The sequence below is a fragment of the Siphateles boraxobius genome, unplaced genomic scaffold, assembly GCF_051911475.1.
Source record: "Siphateles boraxobius isolate OS27281-9 unplaced genomic scaffold, OSU_SipBor_1 66, whole genome shotgun sequence".
NCBI lineage: Eukaryota > Metazoa > Chordata > Actinopteri > Cypriniformes > Leuciscidae > Siphateles > Siphateles boraxobius.
Genome location: NW_027509193.1, coordinates 13,415,536 through 13,435,162, shown reverse-complemented (window position 1 = coordinate 13,435,162; position 19,627 = coordinate 13,415,536). Strand labels below are relative to the sequence as shown.

The 19,627-nt window shown below is 43.1% G+C and overlaps 1 protein-coding gene across 2 annotated transcripts in view; it reads left to right on the top strand.

Moving 5' to 3' along the window:
• The window catches only part of eftud2 (elongation factor Tu GTP binding domain containing 2), a 52,780-nt gene that overhangs the window by 109 nt on the left and 33,044 nt on the right, over positions 1–19,627 (top strand). Inside the window, exons 2-4 of one of the 2 annotated variants that reach the window (XM_077212379.1) lie at positions 107–154; positions 15,283–15,334; positions 18,233–18,398. The gene's annotated coding sequence lies outside the window, so the exon portion shown is untranslated. The remainder of the gene's footprint in view (positions 1–106; positions 155–15,282; positions 15,335–18,232; positions 18,399–19,627) is intronic. The other variant, XM_077212380.1, reaches the window with a different exon arrangement.

Below are 19,627 nucleotides of genomic sequence, written 5' to 3'. Positions count from 1 at the left end.
ACGTTGGCCGAATAGATTACAGACTGACAAATGTGTTCTCGTGAGTTTATGAAATTAGCAAATCCTAAAGATCTTGTTTGAATGATTTTGTGCTGTTTTCTCTTAGTTGTGAACTGGGATTTGTGGACACGGTTTTTCATAGTGTTTGCATAAGGTTAGTGTGTGTGTATATGTGAGTGTGAGAACATGAGATGAATAATTGTTTTAAAGAGGCTGGCTCTTTGGTTTGGGTTGCACACACAAGGATGATGACAGAACCAGGACATTTGCCTCTACAAATAAGCACAAACGAACACATGTATTTGCTCATCTGTCATGCATGGTTATGCTGGCTAATTAATCTGACTCGTGTGTGTGTGTGTGTGTGTGTGTGTGTGTGTGTGTGTGTGTGTGTGTGTGTGTGTGTGTGTGTGTGTGTGTGTGTGTGTGTGTGTGTGTGTGTGTGTGTGTGTGTGTGCGTGTGCGCGTGTGCGCGCGCGCCAGTTTCTCTACATAGATAGGTAGATAGATAGATAATGTATTGACCTCTCATTGTAAACATACTTAGGCTCTCGCCGTGATGTCAGCTTGGGTTGCAGTGGTTTGTCCTGATACTGTTTCATGTTGTGCATTGCTTGCTATATTTGGAACTGTTCTACAATGACTGCTATTGATCTGCTATTGAACGAAGGGCTGAGAAGTTTACTGTAAACAACAAATGGTTCAAGTGAATCCATGTTGAGTTATCAATGGAATGTAAGGAAACTACTCGGTTACTCACGTAACCTCAGTGCCCTGAGTTAGGGAACGAGTATTGCGTAGCTATACGCAGTGGGGAAACTCCTTTTCCACGATTTACTGAAGTCTTTATGTAAAGCTCATTTGCAGCTGCACAGCTAGAACGTGAGCGTCTGGCTCACTCATAGGCTGCGCTGCGGCAACTGCACATCCAATGGCGCGGGCGCCTCTGACGTGCGACCAATGAGATCACCCTGCGTCATACACGTCAGAGCCTGCCGAGGGGGCGTGACCTCAGTCTATAATAGTCCCCGAATTCGCCATTATAGCAGGTTTAACGACTGAAGCGACAACTTGCCATGTTACTATAGTGCGGCTGGCTACGCAATACTCGTTCCCTAACTCAGGGAACTGAGGTTACGTGAGTAACCGAGTAGTTCCCTTTCGAACGGTCACTTCGTATTGCGTAGCTATACGCAGTGGGGACGCCATGTAAAACGCTGCACTGGGTAACTGGCTGCACTGCAACTCAGGACCCCTGAGCCTACAGAACAAGCCATAACCGCATAATTATGTATAAATAGACCAGATACCATCAGGTCTAAAATATTACATGGGTTTATATATGAACTATAACCGGCCAAAGCTGGTCTATATATGTATGGAATATAACCTGCAAAAGCGGGTTTTATATATCTCATATAACCAGCCAAAAGCGGGTTTTCTATATATGTGAATTTAACCGGCAACTGCGGGTTTATGCATGAATACAACCGGCCAGCAGCGGGTTTTATATATATATGTGAATGTGATTGTGCACAGCACTACATGACAAGACCGGCCACCGACGGGTCTTAATCAAACCGAAAACAAATATCACTAATGTGAATGCCAGATGACCAATCCCATGACGAGGCCATACCTCTGGTCGAATGGGCCTTGATGCCGATAGGGCAAACTTGACCCGCTGCGGTATAAGCCATAGAAATAGCATTCACTATCCATCTAGACAGTCTTTGCTTAGTGACTGGATCCCCCTTGGATCTACCACCAAAGCAGACAAAAAGCTGTTCTGATTGTCTAAAAGACGCAGAACGCTCCAGATAGATTCTCAGTGCTCTGACAGGGCAGAGAAGATTAACCTCTCCATCCTCTGCAGAAGTCCTGAACGGTGTTGAGAGCACTTTAGGAACGTAACTATGTCTGGGCTTGAGGATGACCCTGGAGTCATCTGGACCCAACTCCAAACATGCAGGGCTCACAGAGAGCGCCTGCAGATCTCCCACTCGCTTGATAGATGCCAACGCCATAAGGAGAGCGGTCTTCAGTGAGAGAGGTTTTAGATCAACCGATTGGAGCGGTTCAAAAGGCGGACCTTTCAGAGCCCTCAGGACCATGGAGAGAACCCAAGACGGCACAGACGGAGGTCTGGAGGGGTTCATTCTACTAGCACCTTTAAGGAATCTCACGACCAGGTCGTTACTTCCCAGTGACTGGCCAGCCACCAGAACATGATGTGCTGCTATGGCTGCCACATACACTTTGAGCGTGGACGGGGAGCGACCCGCATCCAGCAGCTCCTGTAAGAATGAGAGAACCACAGATATCTCACATGACTCCGGGTCAGCCTGATTTTTTGAGCACCAGCTGGAAAAACCAGACCATTTCGAAGCATAAAGGCACAGAGTCGACGGGGCCCTGGCTTCAGATATGGTGCTTAAGACCTTCTCAGGAAGGTCCTTGGGTACCCGTTGAGGGGCCAAACATGGAGGGCCCATAAATCGGGTCTCGGATGCCACAACGTCCCGTTCGCCTGTGTGAGGAGGTCTTTCCTCAGAGGAACAGGCCATGGGATTGTGTCCGATAACTGAACCAGTTCTGGGAACCACGGTCTGGTTTTCCAGAGAGGGGCCACCAGAAGGACTGTGCACCCGCTCTCTCTGACCCGTTTGATGACTTGTGGAATCATTGAAACGGGGGGAAAGACATAAAGGGCCATCGCATTCAGGTTTCCTGACCTGATGCCCCCCAGGCGATTTATGTAGGCCACCACTGACATATTGGCTGTGCGGACTAAAACATGGTGATCTCTGAGGTTCGACAGAAATGCCTTCAGGGCCAACCCAGCTGCTTTCATCTCCAGACAGTTGATATGTAGGCTCTGCTCCGTGCTCGACCAGAGGCCGGATGCAGGCATGCCCTCGTGCAGCGCTCCCCAACCCAGGTTGGACACATCTGTAAGAACCACTTTCCTCCTGGAAATTGTTCCCATTGTCACCCCCTTGTGGTACCAGTTCTGAGCCCGCCAGGGAATCAGGGTTCTTAAACAACCGTGATTCACTATAACGCGCAAGTTGCCTGACTGCCATGCGTGAGTTGGCACACGGCGTTTCAGCCAATGCTGCAGCGGGCACATGCACAGTAATCCCAAGCGGAGTACTGGCGATGCTGCTGCCATGAGACCAAGCAGTTTCTGAAATTTCTTCAGTGGCGCGCGCTCGCGCGCTCTGAAAGTGCCCGCAAGCGCTCGCACTGAGAGCGCGCGCTCTGGTGTGAGTCGCACTGTCATAGCTCTCGAGTCTAAAACTGTGCCCAGAAAGATCACGCTCTGGCTGGGGGTTAGTTTGCTTTTTGAAACATTGATTGTGAAACCCAGGCATTTTGGATGGCCGAGAATCAAATCCCTGTGAGCTAATAGCTCGATTCTCGACTGTGCCAGCACCAGCCAGTCGTCGAGATAATTTAACACACGCACTCCCTGATGTCTCAGAGGAGAAATCGCTGCATCCACACACTTCATGAATGTGCGGGGTGCCAAAGATAGACCGAACGGCAGAACGGTGTATTGATAAGCCTGGCCCTCGAAGGCGAATCTCAAGAATGGCCTGTGACGAGGATTTATTCGAATGTGAAAGTAAGCATCTTTCAGATCCATTGTGACAAACCAATCCCCCGGGCGCACTTGCGCGAGGATATGTTTGAAAGTTAACATTTTGAACGGCCGCCTCATGAGAGCTTTGTTCAAATGTCTCAGATCTAGAATGGGTCTGAGACCGCCGTCTTTTTTCGGAATCAGAAAATAGCGGCTGTAAAAACCCATATGTTTTAGCTCGGGGGGGACTAACTCTATCGCCCCTTTTGCTAGAGGATTCTGTACTTCGGTGCGAAGCACGTGACCCACGTTGCTTCTCACCGAGGTCTCGAGAACCGCCTGAAATTTTGGGGGTCTGCGAGCGAATTGGAGAGAGTAACCTCGTTTTATATTGTTTATGACCCAACTCGACACACCGGAGATAGCTTGCCAGGTTAGAACCCGTGTGGCTAGGGCTTGACACACAGATTGGGGCTGGTCGCCTAACGCAGGGGGACCTGATACCCTTATATTGTGATTTTTGCACACATTGAGTATTGGATTGACTATACCAGCATTTGCATGTGGGGGAGTCAGTGTTACAACAAGGGAGGGGCCGCCTAGTGAAGGGGGACCTGATACCCTTATATTGTGATTTGTGCACATATTGAGTATTGGACTGACTGTACAAGCATTTGCGTGTTGGGAAGTCAGTATTACAACCGGGGAGGGGCCGCCTGATGAAGGGGGACCGTGAACCCATATGTTGTGATCGTGAAACATGCTCTTTTTGTGCTTTATTTGGGTCGCCGTGAAAACGGCGTTTGTTTGCAAGAACGCGCTTACTGTTCCGGGCCTGTTTGCAGTAATAAAATCCCCAGCCGCCTGAACTGAACAGGGGGCTGTGGGAAGTTTTCTTGGCTTCTTCGAGGGTGGTCCGGCGAGTGCGGGACCCGTGCCCTCTCTCTTTCCCCTGCATGCTAGGACGACTTCGGCGGCGCTGAGTGGGGCGCGGCGCTTGGTCTCGGGCCTTGGCGTTGGGGAAACGGGAAGCGCTTGTTTGCTATGGGCTGGCGCTGGGCATCAGCCGCAGAGTGGGGCTGAGAGGCCTGTTTCGCGGGCTTTGCCGGCCGAGGCGTTGACGGGGCTCGCTTGTAAGCACTCCGCCGCGCTAGAGCGCTTAGGCAAGAAGTGACCCATGGCCTGGGACGCTTTCTGTGCCTCGGTGTATCTCTCCGAGAACCCCTTCACTGCCGGGCCGAAGAGGCCGGTGCTGGATACTGGGGCGTCGAGGAACCTCGTTCTCTCCGCGTCCTTAATGTCGGTGAGGGTCAGCCAGAGGTGCGCTCGAGCGCGACCAAACTCACCATATTCCTCCTGATAGCCTGCGCTGTGGCCTTGGTAGCTCTCAAGGCCAAGTCCGTGGCACTTCGAAGGTACCAAAAGGCCTCAGGGTCCGGGCCAGCCTCGTCCATAGACCGGAGGAGTTTGGCCTGGTAAACCTGCAGCACGGACATCGTGTGCAGGGCCGATGCAGCCTGACCGGAGGCGGAATACGCGCGTCAAGCGAGGGCTGAAGTGCTACGGCACGGCCTGTTAGGATGAACAGCTCTAGTTCGCCAGCTAGCAGCTGTGTTCGGACAGAGATTAGTCGGCCAACGCCTCTTCGAGGGGCGGCAACGACTCATAGCCTTTTTCCGCTGCTCCGGCTAGCCGAGTTCACAGCACGGAGATGGGCATGCTCTCGCAGGCCGCACATCCGCCGGCCGACAGTGCATTCTCCGCGTGAAGTCCCAGGCAAGGAATGCAGTCCACGTGTTCGTCCGCCTCGTGCAGCTTGCATCCGCACGTGGCGCAGGAGTTGACACAAGGCATTTGAAACAACGCTCGTACAGATAAAACACACAGATATGAAAAGAATAATGAATAGGATATCGCCGGATAGCCACAGGAGAGACGGCGTCAGGAGAAACACGGCTGAATGTGTCGTCTGCTGAACTGTAGCTCGCTCAGGCTGAAGGCTTGTTCGACGGCGAAGGCTCAATAAATGGTCAGAGACGTGAAGTTTGTCGCTGAAGGAGTAAAAATCTGCTATAATGGCGAATTCGGGGACTATTATAGACTGAGGTCACGCCCCCTCGGCGGACTCTGACGTGTATGACGCAGGGTGATCTCATTGGTCGCACGTCAGAGGCGCCCGCGCCATTGGATGTGCAGTTGCCGCAGCGCACCCTATGAGAGAGCCAGACGCTCATGTTCTAGCTGTGCAGCTGCAAATGCGCTTTACATAAAGGCTTCAGTAATTCGAGGAAAAGGAGTTTCCCCACTGCGTATAGCTACGCAATACGAAGTGACCATTCGAAAGGGAACTACTTTAAGCCATGCTTTATATACTGTTCAAAAGTTTGGGGTCGGTTTTTATGTTTTTGAAAAAAGTATCTTGCTCAACAAGGCTTTGTTTTAGAAATACAGTAAAAACAAAGGGTATAATATATATTGTGTAGTATTATTACAATTTAAAGTAACTAATTATTTAAATATTTTATATTATAACAAGAGTTTTGCAAACACACACAAAAAAAAGGTTCTGACAAAAATGTATCTGACTGTGATTTAACCAGCCAATCAGGTCTAAGATTCTGTGATCATATTATTTGCATGCTGCCTGATTGAGTCTAAGTACCATTTGTTTAGAGTATCTGCCTCTTAAATACTTCTGTACGTTTAATTGAATCCTTATAATTATAACTAATGGCCCTCCCTTCCCCAAACACCAATTAACATTCTAAAAAAAAAAAAGGTTTTTTTATTTATTTATTTTTATCAGACGTTGGCTCAGAGTTTCTCAAGTTTGGCTTAGAGCATGTGAGATTAATGAGAAATAGTGTCGTTCTTAACCTATAAAACTGTCTTTCTTCTGTGGAACACAAAAGTTAAATATTTGAGGAATATCCAGGCTGTATTTTTTCAAAACAATGAAAGGGAATGGCGACTGAAGATATCACACTTCAAAATAGCATCATAAAAGTATTATAAAAATTGTTCAAAGAACCTGTGCACTATAATCGAAGTCATTAAAATTCAAACAACTATACTTTAAATGGCTATCAAAGAAAAAGAAAAAGAAAACACTTTTTACATGCAGAATGGTATAGTTAAAGCATCTAAGCTCTCAGAGAAAGAATTAGAAATGCTATTACAGCACACCTAATTAGGACTAATTTCAGCCATTACATAATTGCTCATTTCTGCACAAGGAATTTTGTCTTTCCAGGGTGTCAAGTGTTTGTGTGCATGTGATTTTGTTGTAATATTTATTAGGAAATATGTCTGTGTGTTGGCCCTGAGGCAGTGGAACAGATGTCTGTTGTGGAAATTCAAGGGTCCATATGGACTAGAGTTAAATTATTACTGTAGAGACTCTTTCACACACGCACACACTTAGACTCAATCATGTCATTGTGCCCTTTTTATCGATGAAGTAACAGTGTGGATGTTTTCTCCGCTGAAGACAATCTTGGCACTCTGCAGATGAAGGAAGTTCCACTTTTATATGCTGTCCTCCTTACTCTGTGAAACGAAACACTGAGAGATTATTAATCGAAGTGTGTGTGTGTGTGTGTGTGTGTGTGTGTGTGTGTGTGTGTGTGTGTGTGTGTGTGTGTGTGTGTGTGTGTGTGTGTGTGTGAGCGCGCACCCCTTTTTCTAACTTCACGCCATATGGAGCATGAAAATAACATGAGTGGAAAATAGCCTGTTTTAAAAAGAGCGATATGAGCAAAAGTGTAAAATGTACATATACATTTGTAATGCGATCTGGGAAAACCCACCCATCACATGGTGAAATTTGACTTATTAGCCTATAGGTAAAATATGGTTTTGGTAGCACATTAAAGCTGGCTTGAAGCCCTTTCCAATTCTGTTTTTATTTCTTTCATCGTTTGTCAGTATAACAAATGTTATGGTTATCTGAAGTCGACTGATCGCTATGATTTTCAGGAACGGAATTTTGAGAAAAACAGGCTTAATTAACTGTCACGTCCTGCTAGCCGGACGATTGGCGCTTTTTTATTGCCTTTTTTTCATATCCCATATTTTAGTATTCATCATATATTAGGTATCATTCGAACTCAAAATGGATGCGATGAAAACCGTTTTGAAATTGGACGATTGAGAGGTGAGCAAGATCTTTTATCGTGCAGCAGATTAGTAAAAAAATCTTTCACTTTGGTATAGAAGCATGAAATTTGGCACAGATACTCTCTAAGGGCCATTATTTTTGAAAAAGGCATTGGCCACTCAAATTCAATATGGCGGCCAATTTTCAAGATGGCCGCCTTTGCTTCTACAATGCTTATTATATCAATTATTCAAACAGAGATCCAAGCATAAAATTTGATAAAAAATACTCTCTAAAGAACATGTTAATGGAAAAAGATGCTTGTCCCTCAAAAATTTAAGATGGTCGCCATTTTTACAGATGGCCACCGTTCCTGTCGAATATGAATTATTTCAATTGTTCAAATGGTGATGCAAGCATAAAATTAGGCAGAAATACTCTTCAAGGAACACTCTTTTGGAAAAAGGTATGTGCCACTCAAAAATTCAGGATGGCGACCATTTTCAAGATGGGCACCATTTCTGTCAAATAGTCATAATGTCTGCTTTGTCTGCCTCCTCTCCTTTGACCTGTCCGGCTTAGTTAAACTTGCCAGGGATATGAAATCTCCGCCGGCATAGCTCTCAGGTTCATTGGAGTAGACAAGCCTCTCCACCATGGCAAGGTGCAGTCCACAGAGAGGAAGGGCCACTGTTAGAAAAAGGAAGTGATACAACTAGGTTTGGGTCAACAACAAGTTACCAGTGTTCCCTGGTTGTATAATGACGTTCACTCTATTAAACAAAACCTTCCTTAACAGATTAAATTGAGCTCTGACAGAAATGGTGGCCATCTTGAAAATGGTGGGCATCTTGAATTTTTGAGTGGCACAAACCTTTTTCCATGAGAATATTCCTTGAAAAATATTTGTACCAAATTTCATGATAGCATCAACGTTTGAAAAAAAGATGTAAGGATTCAAGAAAAATGGTGGCCTTCTTGAAAATTAGTTGCCATCTTGCATTTGAGGGACAAGCACCGTTTTCCAAAAAAACATTCTGAAGAGAGTATTTTCACAAAATGTTATGCCTACATCACAGTTTTAACGATTGACACAATGAGCATTTGACAGAAATAGCATCCATCTTGAAAAAATGGCCGCCATGTTTAATTTTTCCCAAAAAGTGACCCTTAGAGAGTATCGGTGCCAAATGTCATGCTTCTATAATAATTTGAATGATTCTCTTGAAATATGCCATTAATCTGCTTCACTATTAAAGGGATACTTCAGGATTTAGCATTAAGCTTTGTATCAGTAGAAAACCAGTAGTATTTTCGAATTACCGTGCAATTCCCCCCCCCCCCCCCATCCCATCCCATCCCCATCCCCATCCCCATCCCCATCCCCAATATCCCGCTGATATGAGAGATTTATGTATTTTTAGTCATTTTTGCGTCATCGGAGGATTTTTGGGCCCGATGCTTAAAACTACAGCCAGTAGGCTACAAGCTAGCTAGTTACGCATGTTTTCACCACGCCCATATGGGGCGGGATGTCACTCACAGAAAGTAAAGATAGTGTCAGCCATCTTTCTGTTGAAGCTGAGCTAACAGGCACTTGCTCTGTGTAGAAAGTTTGTATAACAGTCTAATCACGATTTACGAGTTTTGAAGTTGAAATGGCAGAAGGGGATTTCGAATATCTGTTGCACGAATCTGATGCTCGCGGCTACCTGTACGAGCCGCAATACAGAAATGAAGAGTTGCGGGAGATGGAGGAACAAGAGGCGGCCGGAGCAGCTGCTGCAGCAGGGCAGCAAGTCCTGACTCGAGCTGGGGCGGACCGGTGGTGTCAGTGCTCTCGCTGTGCGCCTATGAAAACAGATACTGCTGTCGCGAATTTCAGCGATGCCATTTTCTTCTGGACGAGATCAATTGGAAACGCCACCCAAAGCCCGCAGGGACAAACGGACGGCTTAGTGTAAAGTGAGTATTTCTTTTTTCTTTTCTTTTTTTTTACTAAGACGTAATTGTAGTAAAACTCAGCGTGGGTGTAGGAAGAAGACGACAGGGTCGGCGGGAATAGGGACTCGCACTTTATTTATAAAGAAAACAAAAGGTGCGCTTTCACCGTAGTAAAACACTACAGCATAAAATACAAAAACACTTCTCCACGATCACTCAGTCCGTTTCGCCCGTGTGTGCTGCGGGTCGCGTGCGAGTCCCAGCTCTCTCTCCCGCTCTCTCATTCCCGGCAGCTTATATGCGGTCTCCACGCCAATCACTGCAATGAGACACAGGTGTTCATCATCTGCACTTGACCTACTTACTCACCGCACAGCTCGCTGACTCGTCTCTCGCTACAGACTTCGCAAAACCACGCCCCCCTCGCCACAGTAATGAACAGAGTTTGGACACTCGGCATTATCACAATGTTCTTCACGCGTAGTCAGCTGAGCTATTGTTGTTATATTTATATCTATGCTAGCATACTGTATGTGCAAATAGTTCGCATTGCTAACGTTGTGCTTAACGTTACTGTTTTGTAGACAATATCGCCTAACAGCCATACCGTCACTTTATGGAATGGGTCCTGCAAGGCGAGAGACTGTAAAGTAAAGGCTGTCGTCTCGTTTTGCCCACCTGTGTTGTCCAGGATATCAGACGGAGATATCCAGCTCCTGACAGCTGGCAGCTATGGCAGAGCTTTGAGTGTAAAAGTGTTAATATTAATTATTTTTTTAATTAAAAGTTATAACTCACATTGGTTGTGGTTCTTTTTATAAACCTTTACTGTTACTTGAGTATGTATTAGCCTTGAGAATGTGTGGAGAAATTTTTCGGATACTGCCGCCTGTAACCGGTAGGCGTGGTTTGGGAGTGGCCTGGCCTCGTAAGGGCAGCAAAGCAAGTGCATTCTGGGAGTTGTTGTCTTTCAGCCACATGAGTAAAAAATATATTTTCTGCCTTTTCTCAGCCTAGAATGCTTCAATTTCAAAAATAATTTCACATTTCTACTATATAAATGAGCACTATTAAATACACATTAATCTTCCCAGAGCTGAAGTATCCCTTTAAGCGAACAGCTATTTCAGACTCCGTTGTTCTCTTGTGCTCCGCTCCACATGTTGTAGTTTACACCGGAAATGCGCATTGATATACCTTTATTCTAGATGTTATGTGGTTTATTTTGATGGGTGAACTGTCTTTGAAGTTAGGAGATTTTTTTTCTCTTTTTTTTGTACCTCCACCTGGAGAGGAGTGGTGCGTTAACCCCATCCTGATGCAGAGCTGCTCCCCTCATCTCTGGGCCATATCAGGGCCGCTTTGATGGACGTTTGGAGGGTTTAGTGGCAGCCTGAGAGACGGGCTGCGTCGCCTTCCTGTTGGGGGCTCGACGTTGCAGCAGAGTTGTTGCCTGGTGGTGGAGGTGTCTCGCCGGGGCAGGATGTGCTTAATGGTGTCTGTCTGCTTCTGGACTTCAGAGAACTGTAGGGAAAAGTCCTGGACATTGTCGCTGAAGGGGCCACCTTGCGAGATGGGGGTGTCGAGAAGGTTTACTTTCTTGACATTCCCCATCTCAGCGAGGTTTAGACAGAGATGGAGATCCTGGGCCTCCAAGATGGACATCGTATGGCTGAAGGCCCGTTCTATGAATTTTGTGACTTGGGACAGCAAGGTCAATACCCGTGCAGTTCCTGGATCAACCCCGGCTCAGAACTAACCTTTTGAAGTTCTTTTCAGTGCTTTGGCCTGGTGTTCTTGCAGGCTGGCTATCAAATGCAAGGCGGAGACGGCTGCCGTCGTTTTACAGGCCTTGGACTGGATATGTGTACGGTTCCGCTAGGTGGCGGCACTTTTTGGGCACTTACTTTAGTCAGTAAAAGGTACTTTCCATGACTTCTGAACCTCCTCATGCACTTCTGAGAAGAAAGGCATTGGGGCGGAATGCGGCTGTGCGCTGTGCGCTGCACCCAGAAACCCTCTCATCCAACCATGAGCACTGAGGACAAGGTGTGGGGTTCCACCCCGATGCCCACGGTGGCCCAGATCTTCCACTCCAGAGGACAATAGCCTACTCTCCGTTGCAGCTACGACATCTGATCCAGGAGTGCAGAATGACACACTGGGTCCCCCATGAGAAGGACCCACACCTTCCGGCAGATCAACAGCACATGGCACCACAGAGGAGCCTGTGGTCCATGGAGACTAGCCCAGCGGAAATGCTCGCACTGTAACCCTCAGGTCTCCCAGAGTGTTAACAATACTCATGGCTCTGCTTTGTGCAGAGGCAGCGGGCTGGGTAACATGAAACGGGACCCTAGCCTTCACGGGATAGGCGATTCACGACCGCAGTGTCGACATGGTCATGTTCTCGCATTGAGGACATGAACCATCCACGAACGCCACATGTGAAACAGCGATAGTGGCCGTCAGATGAAGACAGGAAACCACAGCATCCAGAAACACACTTTAAAAAGATGCTTGCCATTCGTTTTGCTCTTTTAGGGAACTGCTCTTTTATACTGAAGCGCCCAAGGAGGAATTTCTGCACTTATCCACTGGTGGAACACCGCTGAATGCACCTTAGATCTTCCAGCTAAGAGAGATCCATTCTACAACTCTTTTAGTACGTGATTGGAAAGAGTTATTGCTGTGTGCAACCACTCAGCTCTGAAGCAAAAATCTGAATGAGTGGAAGCCGGCAGCTGCCATCTTATATACCTGTATACGGGGGAGTGGCTCAGCATGCAAATTCCACTCACAAATTCCATTAGCGATTAGTCATTTTTCTAAATCTTCGAGGTGGTTGGGGTTTCCAAGTGAGACCACATTTGTCATAGTCAACATAACGTTGTAGTGACTGACTACTGGAGAAGGTTCTTTATTGTAGAAAATTGTTCTTTAGGTCATTAAAAAAGTTCTTCAAGAAAAAATGGTTATTTTAAGATCTTTTCACTGAAATATTCTTTTGGGAACCAAAAATGGTTATTATAAGGCATCACTACAAAAACAACATTTTGGAACCTTTAGTTTTTAAAGGGGTGGTTGAATGCGATTTCACTTTTTTCATTTTAAATAGTGTGTAATGTTGCTGTTGGTGCATGAACAGCATCTGCAAAGTTGCTGCGCTGAAAGTTCAACGTAAGCAGAAATTTCGTCTTTTAAAAATCAGGAAGTTTAATGCCTATAAAAACAACTCGAATGGACTACAACGAGATACTTCCTGGGTTTTATACGTTACTAACCCATAATCAAGCATGGCCATATTTCTGCGCTTTGTCGAAGAGGAAGAGCTATAGTGGAGAGCAGTAGCTATGCCATCGAAAAGTGTGTTATTTTCACCCAGCTGTCAGGTCTTCCTACGGACGCTGTAGTTAGTCAACAATGGCTACAATTTATGTTTGATTATGTTCCAGAAAATTACAATCGTAATTTAGCTCTCTGTGCTGCACATCTCCACAAATTCAATGCCGGATTCAACAACTAACTGTTACTAAAGCATGAATAAGTTCCAACTTTAAAACCAGAGGCAGCAGTTGTTGGGCCACAACCTGTAAGAAAGACTTAATAATTTTAAATGTATTTGCATGTATAATTTTAGACGTAATGTTTTAGTTTGTATCAAGGACGTAAACAAATGCCAGCACTGGCTTTAGTAGCCATTAGTTATGCTAATTCGTGTGTCTATGACAAAGGCGTACAAACATTTTGGACCTGAATTTGTAATTATGTACTAATTTTGTACATGTATTTTCCATGTATACTTTATGACAGAATTTTTCGATTTGATCAAGAACGTAAACCAATGCCAGTGCTGTTTGTTTATAGTAGCCAGTTAGTTCGATGCTATTTTGTGTGTATAAGAAAAACGTGTATAAAGTTAAAAAAATTATATGTAATCGCAACAGCAAACTTCAGCTGCTGTTATCAGATGTTTTCACGTTGTGTGGCATTTTAACACAGGTGCCACATGTACACCTAAAGAAAACGATACACCGAGTAAACTAAGTTTTGTGAATAGATAAACGGTTTTTCATTATATCGATAAAACAATAACTTTAAAAAACGTTATTACTCAGTCATTTATTCAGTTATATTAAATATTTAATCAGGAGAAAACCGTATCTCAAAAGCTAACAAGCAGCAGTAGCATTTTCAAGTAACAGCGTATCGAAATTCTTATATAATAATAGTAGAATAGAATAATAATAATACAAAAATGTACCATTCAGAAACGTTTTGTAAGAGCCGTGTTTGGGGAGGTTCTGCTTAACTCTCTTAATTGCCGCTTTCTGGGTCTGATTCTGGCAACGTGCGCTACGCAGTTTAGCCAATTACAACACACCGGCCCTAATAACCAATTTGAGCCCATTGCCTGTTTCTGAGGGAGCGGTTTTATAGAATCAGGAAGTCAACCGGTCGTTCAAATGACAGAGGAGAAAGCGGCTTACAATAAAGGTGAAATTTATGAAAAATAAGGCTTTAAAAAAATTTTTAAAACACAAAGACATGTTATATTCCACCCCATAAACACAATCATGCAAAGAAAAAAAACAGTAAACCACCCCTTTAAGAGTGATACAGACATGTTGGTTTTTCCATTTGATTCCCACGTGCATCAATACAAACTCACATAGGACAAAAAATGTCATGTTTTGTATTTAGGCCACAGACTCTCTTATGTGTTGCCACTTAGGCTAATTTTTGTTTGCTGTGTGTTTAATCACTGCAGCCCTCTTTGAAAGGTTCTCACACATTTCTTTTTAAAGATGAATGGTGTACAGTATGCTTCACACAGGGGATGATACCAAATTTAAAGAGCACATCCATTTATACAATGTGAATTTGATAAATATCACACACACACACACACACACACACACACACACAGTGGCACACTGAGCAAGATCTACTTAGAGGAGTGTGTGAGTGTGTGACCCCAAATGTGCTGTGCTGTTATAGACTAGTTTCTCACCTTGTTTGCCATTCATCTTTCTCTACATCTTTCTGACAGACCTGGATCCATCCTGCTTAATCAAAGTAAAAAAATCACCTGCAGGAATAACAACCAAAAATGTGCAACATAAAGGCAAAACAATAAGTGCAACAAAGTATCTAACTGTATTTGTTTCTGTCTCTTTTTCTCTGCTAAAAGTGAAGGTCATTGTTTTAGTGCTACTGTTTTAATACACCAAATACTGGTGTTCAAAAGTTTGGGCTTACCAAGGCTACATTAATTTGATCAAAAATACAATAAAAACAGTATTATTGTGAAATATAATTGCGATGTTTCATATATTGTAAAATGTAATTTATTCATGTGATGGCAAAGCTGATTTTTTAGCAACATTACTCCAGTCTTCAGTGTCACATGATCCTTCAGAAATAATTCTAATACGGTATGTGTATTCTAATAGCCTGTAATATTTAGTTATTTTTGCGCTAGTGACAAAGAAGAAAATGCTAAAATATCAAAACACACAAAAGAGCTTTACGTAACACCTCAGTTTCACAAAAGAATTGAATAACAAGCATTAATTGAGCCTCTTGTTGTGTTTCCATTATGTAAATGGGGTTGATGAGCTCTTCTGCTATTTTCTCCTCACTGCAGACAATCAAGAGTCTCATCAACTATGTCACAAGGAGCAACTGCTGATTAACAGGTGTGTGCGTGTCCAGTAATGGAGTAGAGTCAAGATACAGCACAGACACAAGTAATCAATCATGATACAGCAGATATAGTGAGACCTAAGTATAGCATATATGCATAATGTTAGAGATAAGGCTGCATCATCAACAGCACAGACGGAACAGAAAATGAACATGCAGCTTTAATGGAACAGACATTATTTGATACAGAAAATAAGAGAGAGATTGTGCATGGGGGAAAGTGTGTCATTTATTTTCACCACTGCCCAGGTGTACTGATCAAAATGAGTAATGAGAGAGTTAGTGGAGCAGCACCTCAGAGAATACATTCACACCCCATGCACATGCAAACACAAAACTCACGAAAAAAAGAATTATGGAACAAAATACAAGCATTCTACTCAGAAGGAAAGGGCATTCAAGAGTACATGAAATATAATGTGCATGTTTCATGGGAATTGAACCAGGCTGTTGCAACACCATGCTCTGTTGATCTACACTACAGTAACCCTTTTTGTCCACTTCAGTATTTCTACAGCGCAATACATTTCTTCTTTATGCCAGATTATTTACACTTATGATACGTGGTGTTTGCATTTGGCAGCATCCTGTTTGCGCTTGTGACATTTGGCATCAAGCCCTTGGAAAATAGATCTCTCACACCCAAGAGGTCTTCTCGCCATTTCCTCAGATAGATTTTAGATGGTACACATAAGCCCTGCAGCAAACAAATAGGGAAGCTCCCTTTCTTACACACGTTCCAGTACCGTCCCGTTCCAGAACCTCTGCACGAACAGATCGGGATGGTGGAAAACATCATCTGTTATTTCACCCATGCCCTTAGAATGATTTATTTCATCTAGTATTCTATTTTTGATAATATGAGGGTTTACATGCAGTCACGTAGACACAATATTATATTGCATATATGATGTCAACACATAACAATAGCTTTATTAAAATACTCTGTTGATGTGCAGTTGTTTTTAATACATTCTAAGAATAGCGATGACTAGTGTAAAAACATTTATGCATATTTAACATGTAGTGTCGCATAATGTTGATGACTACACATGATTACAAGGTCTGTTAGATGCATTAGCCTACACATGTTGCTGATTCATAAAGACACTCATACAGAAGTAAGTTCCTTTTCTTTCTTCTTTGTGCCATTTGTAAGTGATGCAACAATTTGGATGAGATGATGTTGAGTTTGATCTCATAGAAAACAACAACATGGACAGTAAGATGCTTTATGCCTCACTGAGACAAGACCACTGCTAGCATTAGAAACACTTTGGGCCTCATTCATGAAACACGAGCAGAACTAATTTCTGTGTAGGCTTGTCTCGCTCTCTCTCTCTCTCTCTCTCTCTCTCTCTCTCTCTCTCTCTCTCTCTCTCTCTCTCTCTCTCTCTCTCTCTCTCTCTCTATGCTGCTTTCATGCTTCACTGTAAAAGAAATCCTGTTAAATGTGTGATAAAACTGGCAGCCTTAAATTCACTGGACTGGCATTTTGTGCCTGTATATTTTACAGTACATAACTGTGTATTTCATTAACATATTAACATAACATTAACGTAACATTCATATTGATATGTTAAAGTCTTTTTCTCTGATTATCCTCCTATCATTCCTCTTCTTCTCCATTTTATTAATGAATTAAATTAGACTCTATTGATATAAAGTTCTTCTCTGCAATCATGTTTGACTTCCCTTTTGTTTTTCTTTCTTCCGCCATTTTCTCTTTGGCTTTTTCTCTTGCACACATGAAAGATCACATTAAATTTTCTTTCAAGGAAAGATTATCATGAGAGACTGTTGATATTATGGTTGGACTATATACAATTCCCTTCTCCTCAGGGCTTTTAAGGCAAACATTCCAAAAGCGCGCGCGTGTGTGCGCGTGCGTGTGCGCTCGCTCGCCAGTTACTCTACATACATAGATAGGTAGATAGATAGATTATGTATTGACCTCTCATTGTAAACATTCAAAGGCTCTCGCCGTGTGTGTGTGTGTGTGTACAAACTGTACACTTCCTCATCGTCTTGTCAGACCTTTGGATATAAAGTGTTAGAAGTTTGATTACAACATTAGGCCTATTGTATATTTCAGTTGGATTAAATTGGACAATAATGTTTACCTGTATTTGAAAAGCCTGGACGTTTTCTTTGGTTTGTTTGTTTGTTTGTTTGTTATAGACAGTCACAGACCTTTGTGTCGGATTCCCTCTTTGATCGTGCGCGTCCGTAATGCGGGACACACCGGCACCGGAGACGCACGCGCAGTCCTGCCAAAGTTGAAGTGCCATTTGAGATCCCTGTATTAGCTAATAGAACCTGAGTCATACTTGACATCGTAGACTAGCCCATGTGAGACTGAAAATGTTAGAGATACCCAATTAGTGAAACCCATAAAAGACCTAAATTCTGTTCACAAATGCATACCATGCAGTGATATGGTGCCATCTTATGTCAGTAGCCTACATTTTATTATTTTACCTGTTGTATTCTTGAGGGGATAGTGTCTTAATTGCGAAGATAATTATGAAGAGTGTTTGTTTGTTTGTTTTTGCTGTTGTTGTTCTTTTGTTTTTTTTAAAGGCAAATATTTAGTTGGGCTTACTATTTTTAAAATTAAAAAACGTCTCTAATAGCTTACTATAACTTAAGTTGGGATTTGTAGGAAGGCCTACATTTGCAAAATTATGATTTAAATTAAATGTGTTAATCATATTCCTTAAGATAATATTTTGAAGTATGTTTTTGCACAATATTAAGTTGGGTATTGAACGCTGAATACTCTAATTAATTTCTGTATTTCAACCGATGATTTCAACATCTAAACAGAGTGAATGTGATGATCAAATAAATATTTCAGAATACTGACTTGTGCAACGTCTTTTTTGTAGCCTTATTTTTCAATCGGGCAACGTGTATGGCGACGGATGATGACGTCACCAACGTACGCCGTACGTTGGACTGGGTGAGGACCTCGCGGTGCATGGTTTGGAAACAGTACGAGGATTTCTTTGAAACAACAATAAAATCACCACAGGCATATAGACTCGTGTACAGGTAAAACACTATTATACATTGTGCATTTACAGAATGCGATAGACAGAAATGAAAGATGAATTAAATGAGCAATCCGTTCATTTGTTGTCTTAGTATGTTGCGCGTTCAATTGCGTTAACAGCTTCTTTTAAGGCTGTATATATTGTAACTGTCAGTAAATTAGTAAATTGTTTTACTGTCTTACACATGCATAATGAATTTAATATACACTACTATTACCAGATTTCTGTAATGGAAACCGGGGACATTTCCTAGTTCAGTGTTCAAAATCCCATTGAAATCTCAAACTGAATAACATACTGTTTCCAATAATTACAAAATGTTTAACTTTTCAAATGTTATTTTATGTCTGTGCCTTTGGAAATTGATCTTAACTATCCCTAATTACGCTTATTTTTTGAATGTTTGCTCATTTTCAGCAGAAAGTATGTGAATTTTACAAATGTAATTGATGCAAGTGTGAATATTTAGTTGATTGTTTTATTATTCGTATATCGGGTTATACTTTCACCCACGTGGTATAGTTAAGATGTGTGTGGGAATTACTGCACGCTGTTTATGTCCTGTTATATAGTGCCTACTAAATAGTATTACTTTAACATGAAAAAGTTAGCATTTGTCAGGCTTTTTTCAGTATTTGCATGCTGTTAAAGGTGCAGTGTGTGACGTTTAGCACATCTAGGTTCGGTTGCGAGTTTACACTAAGGGCTCAGCCCACCGCTCACCCCTTCCTTTCGAAGAAGCTACGGTGGCTAAAACGGGACAAACATCGTCGTCTGGAGACGGCGGAGAATAGCCAGAGTAAACCAAGTTTTTGTACCACAGTCCATTATAAACCACATCATGGATAAAGTTTACAAAGCCATAGTCAGGTGAGGATCAAGGGTCTTAATACGTAATATAATAATAGTAATTAGTTGATTCTCACGAACGTAACCAGCACATTTCTCCCCACATAGCAAACCCATAATACAGCCAGGGAGAAGAACCACATGAAACTATGCAACTATATATTTTTTCTAACAGGGTAGTAAAAGTTTAGCTGGCTAATATGAGCTGTTACTGTGGCTGAGCTGGTTAAAGCGTTAAGCCTGGTTTATACTGGACGCGTCCGCATGAGCCCAAAGGTGCGTGCGGCAAAAATAACGTGATTATAACAGCGCGCGCGCCTCCGCATCCCCTAGACACCATTTACTGCACACAATAGGCTTTTTTTTCTCTGATTTTGG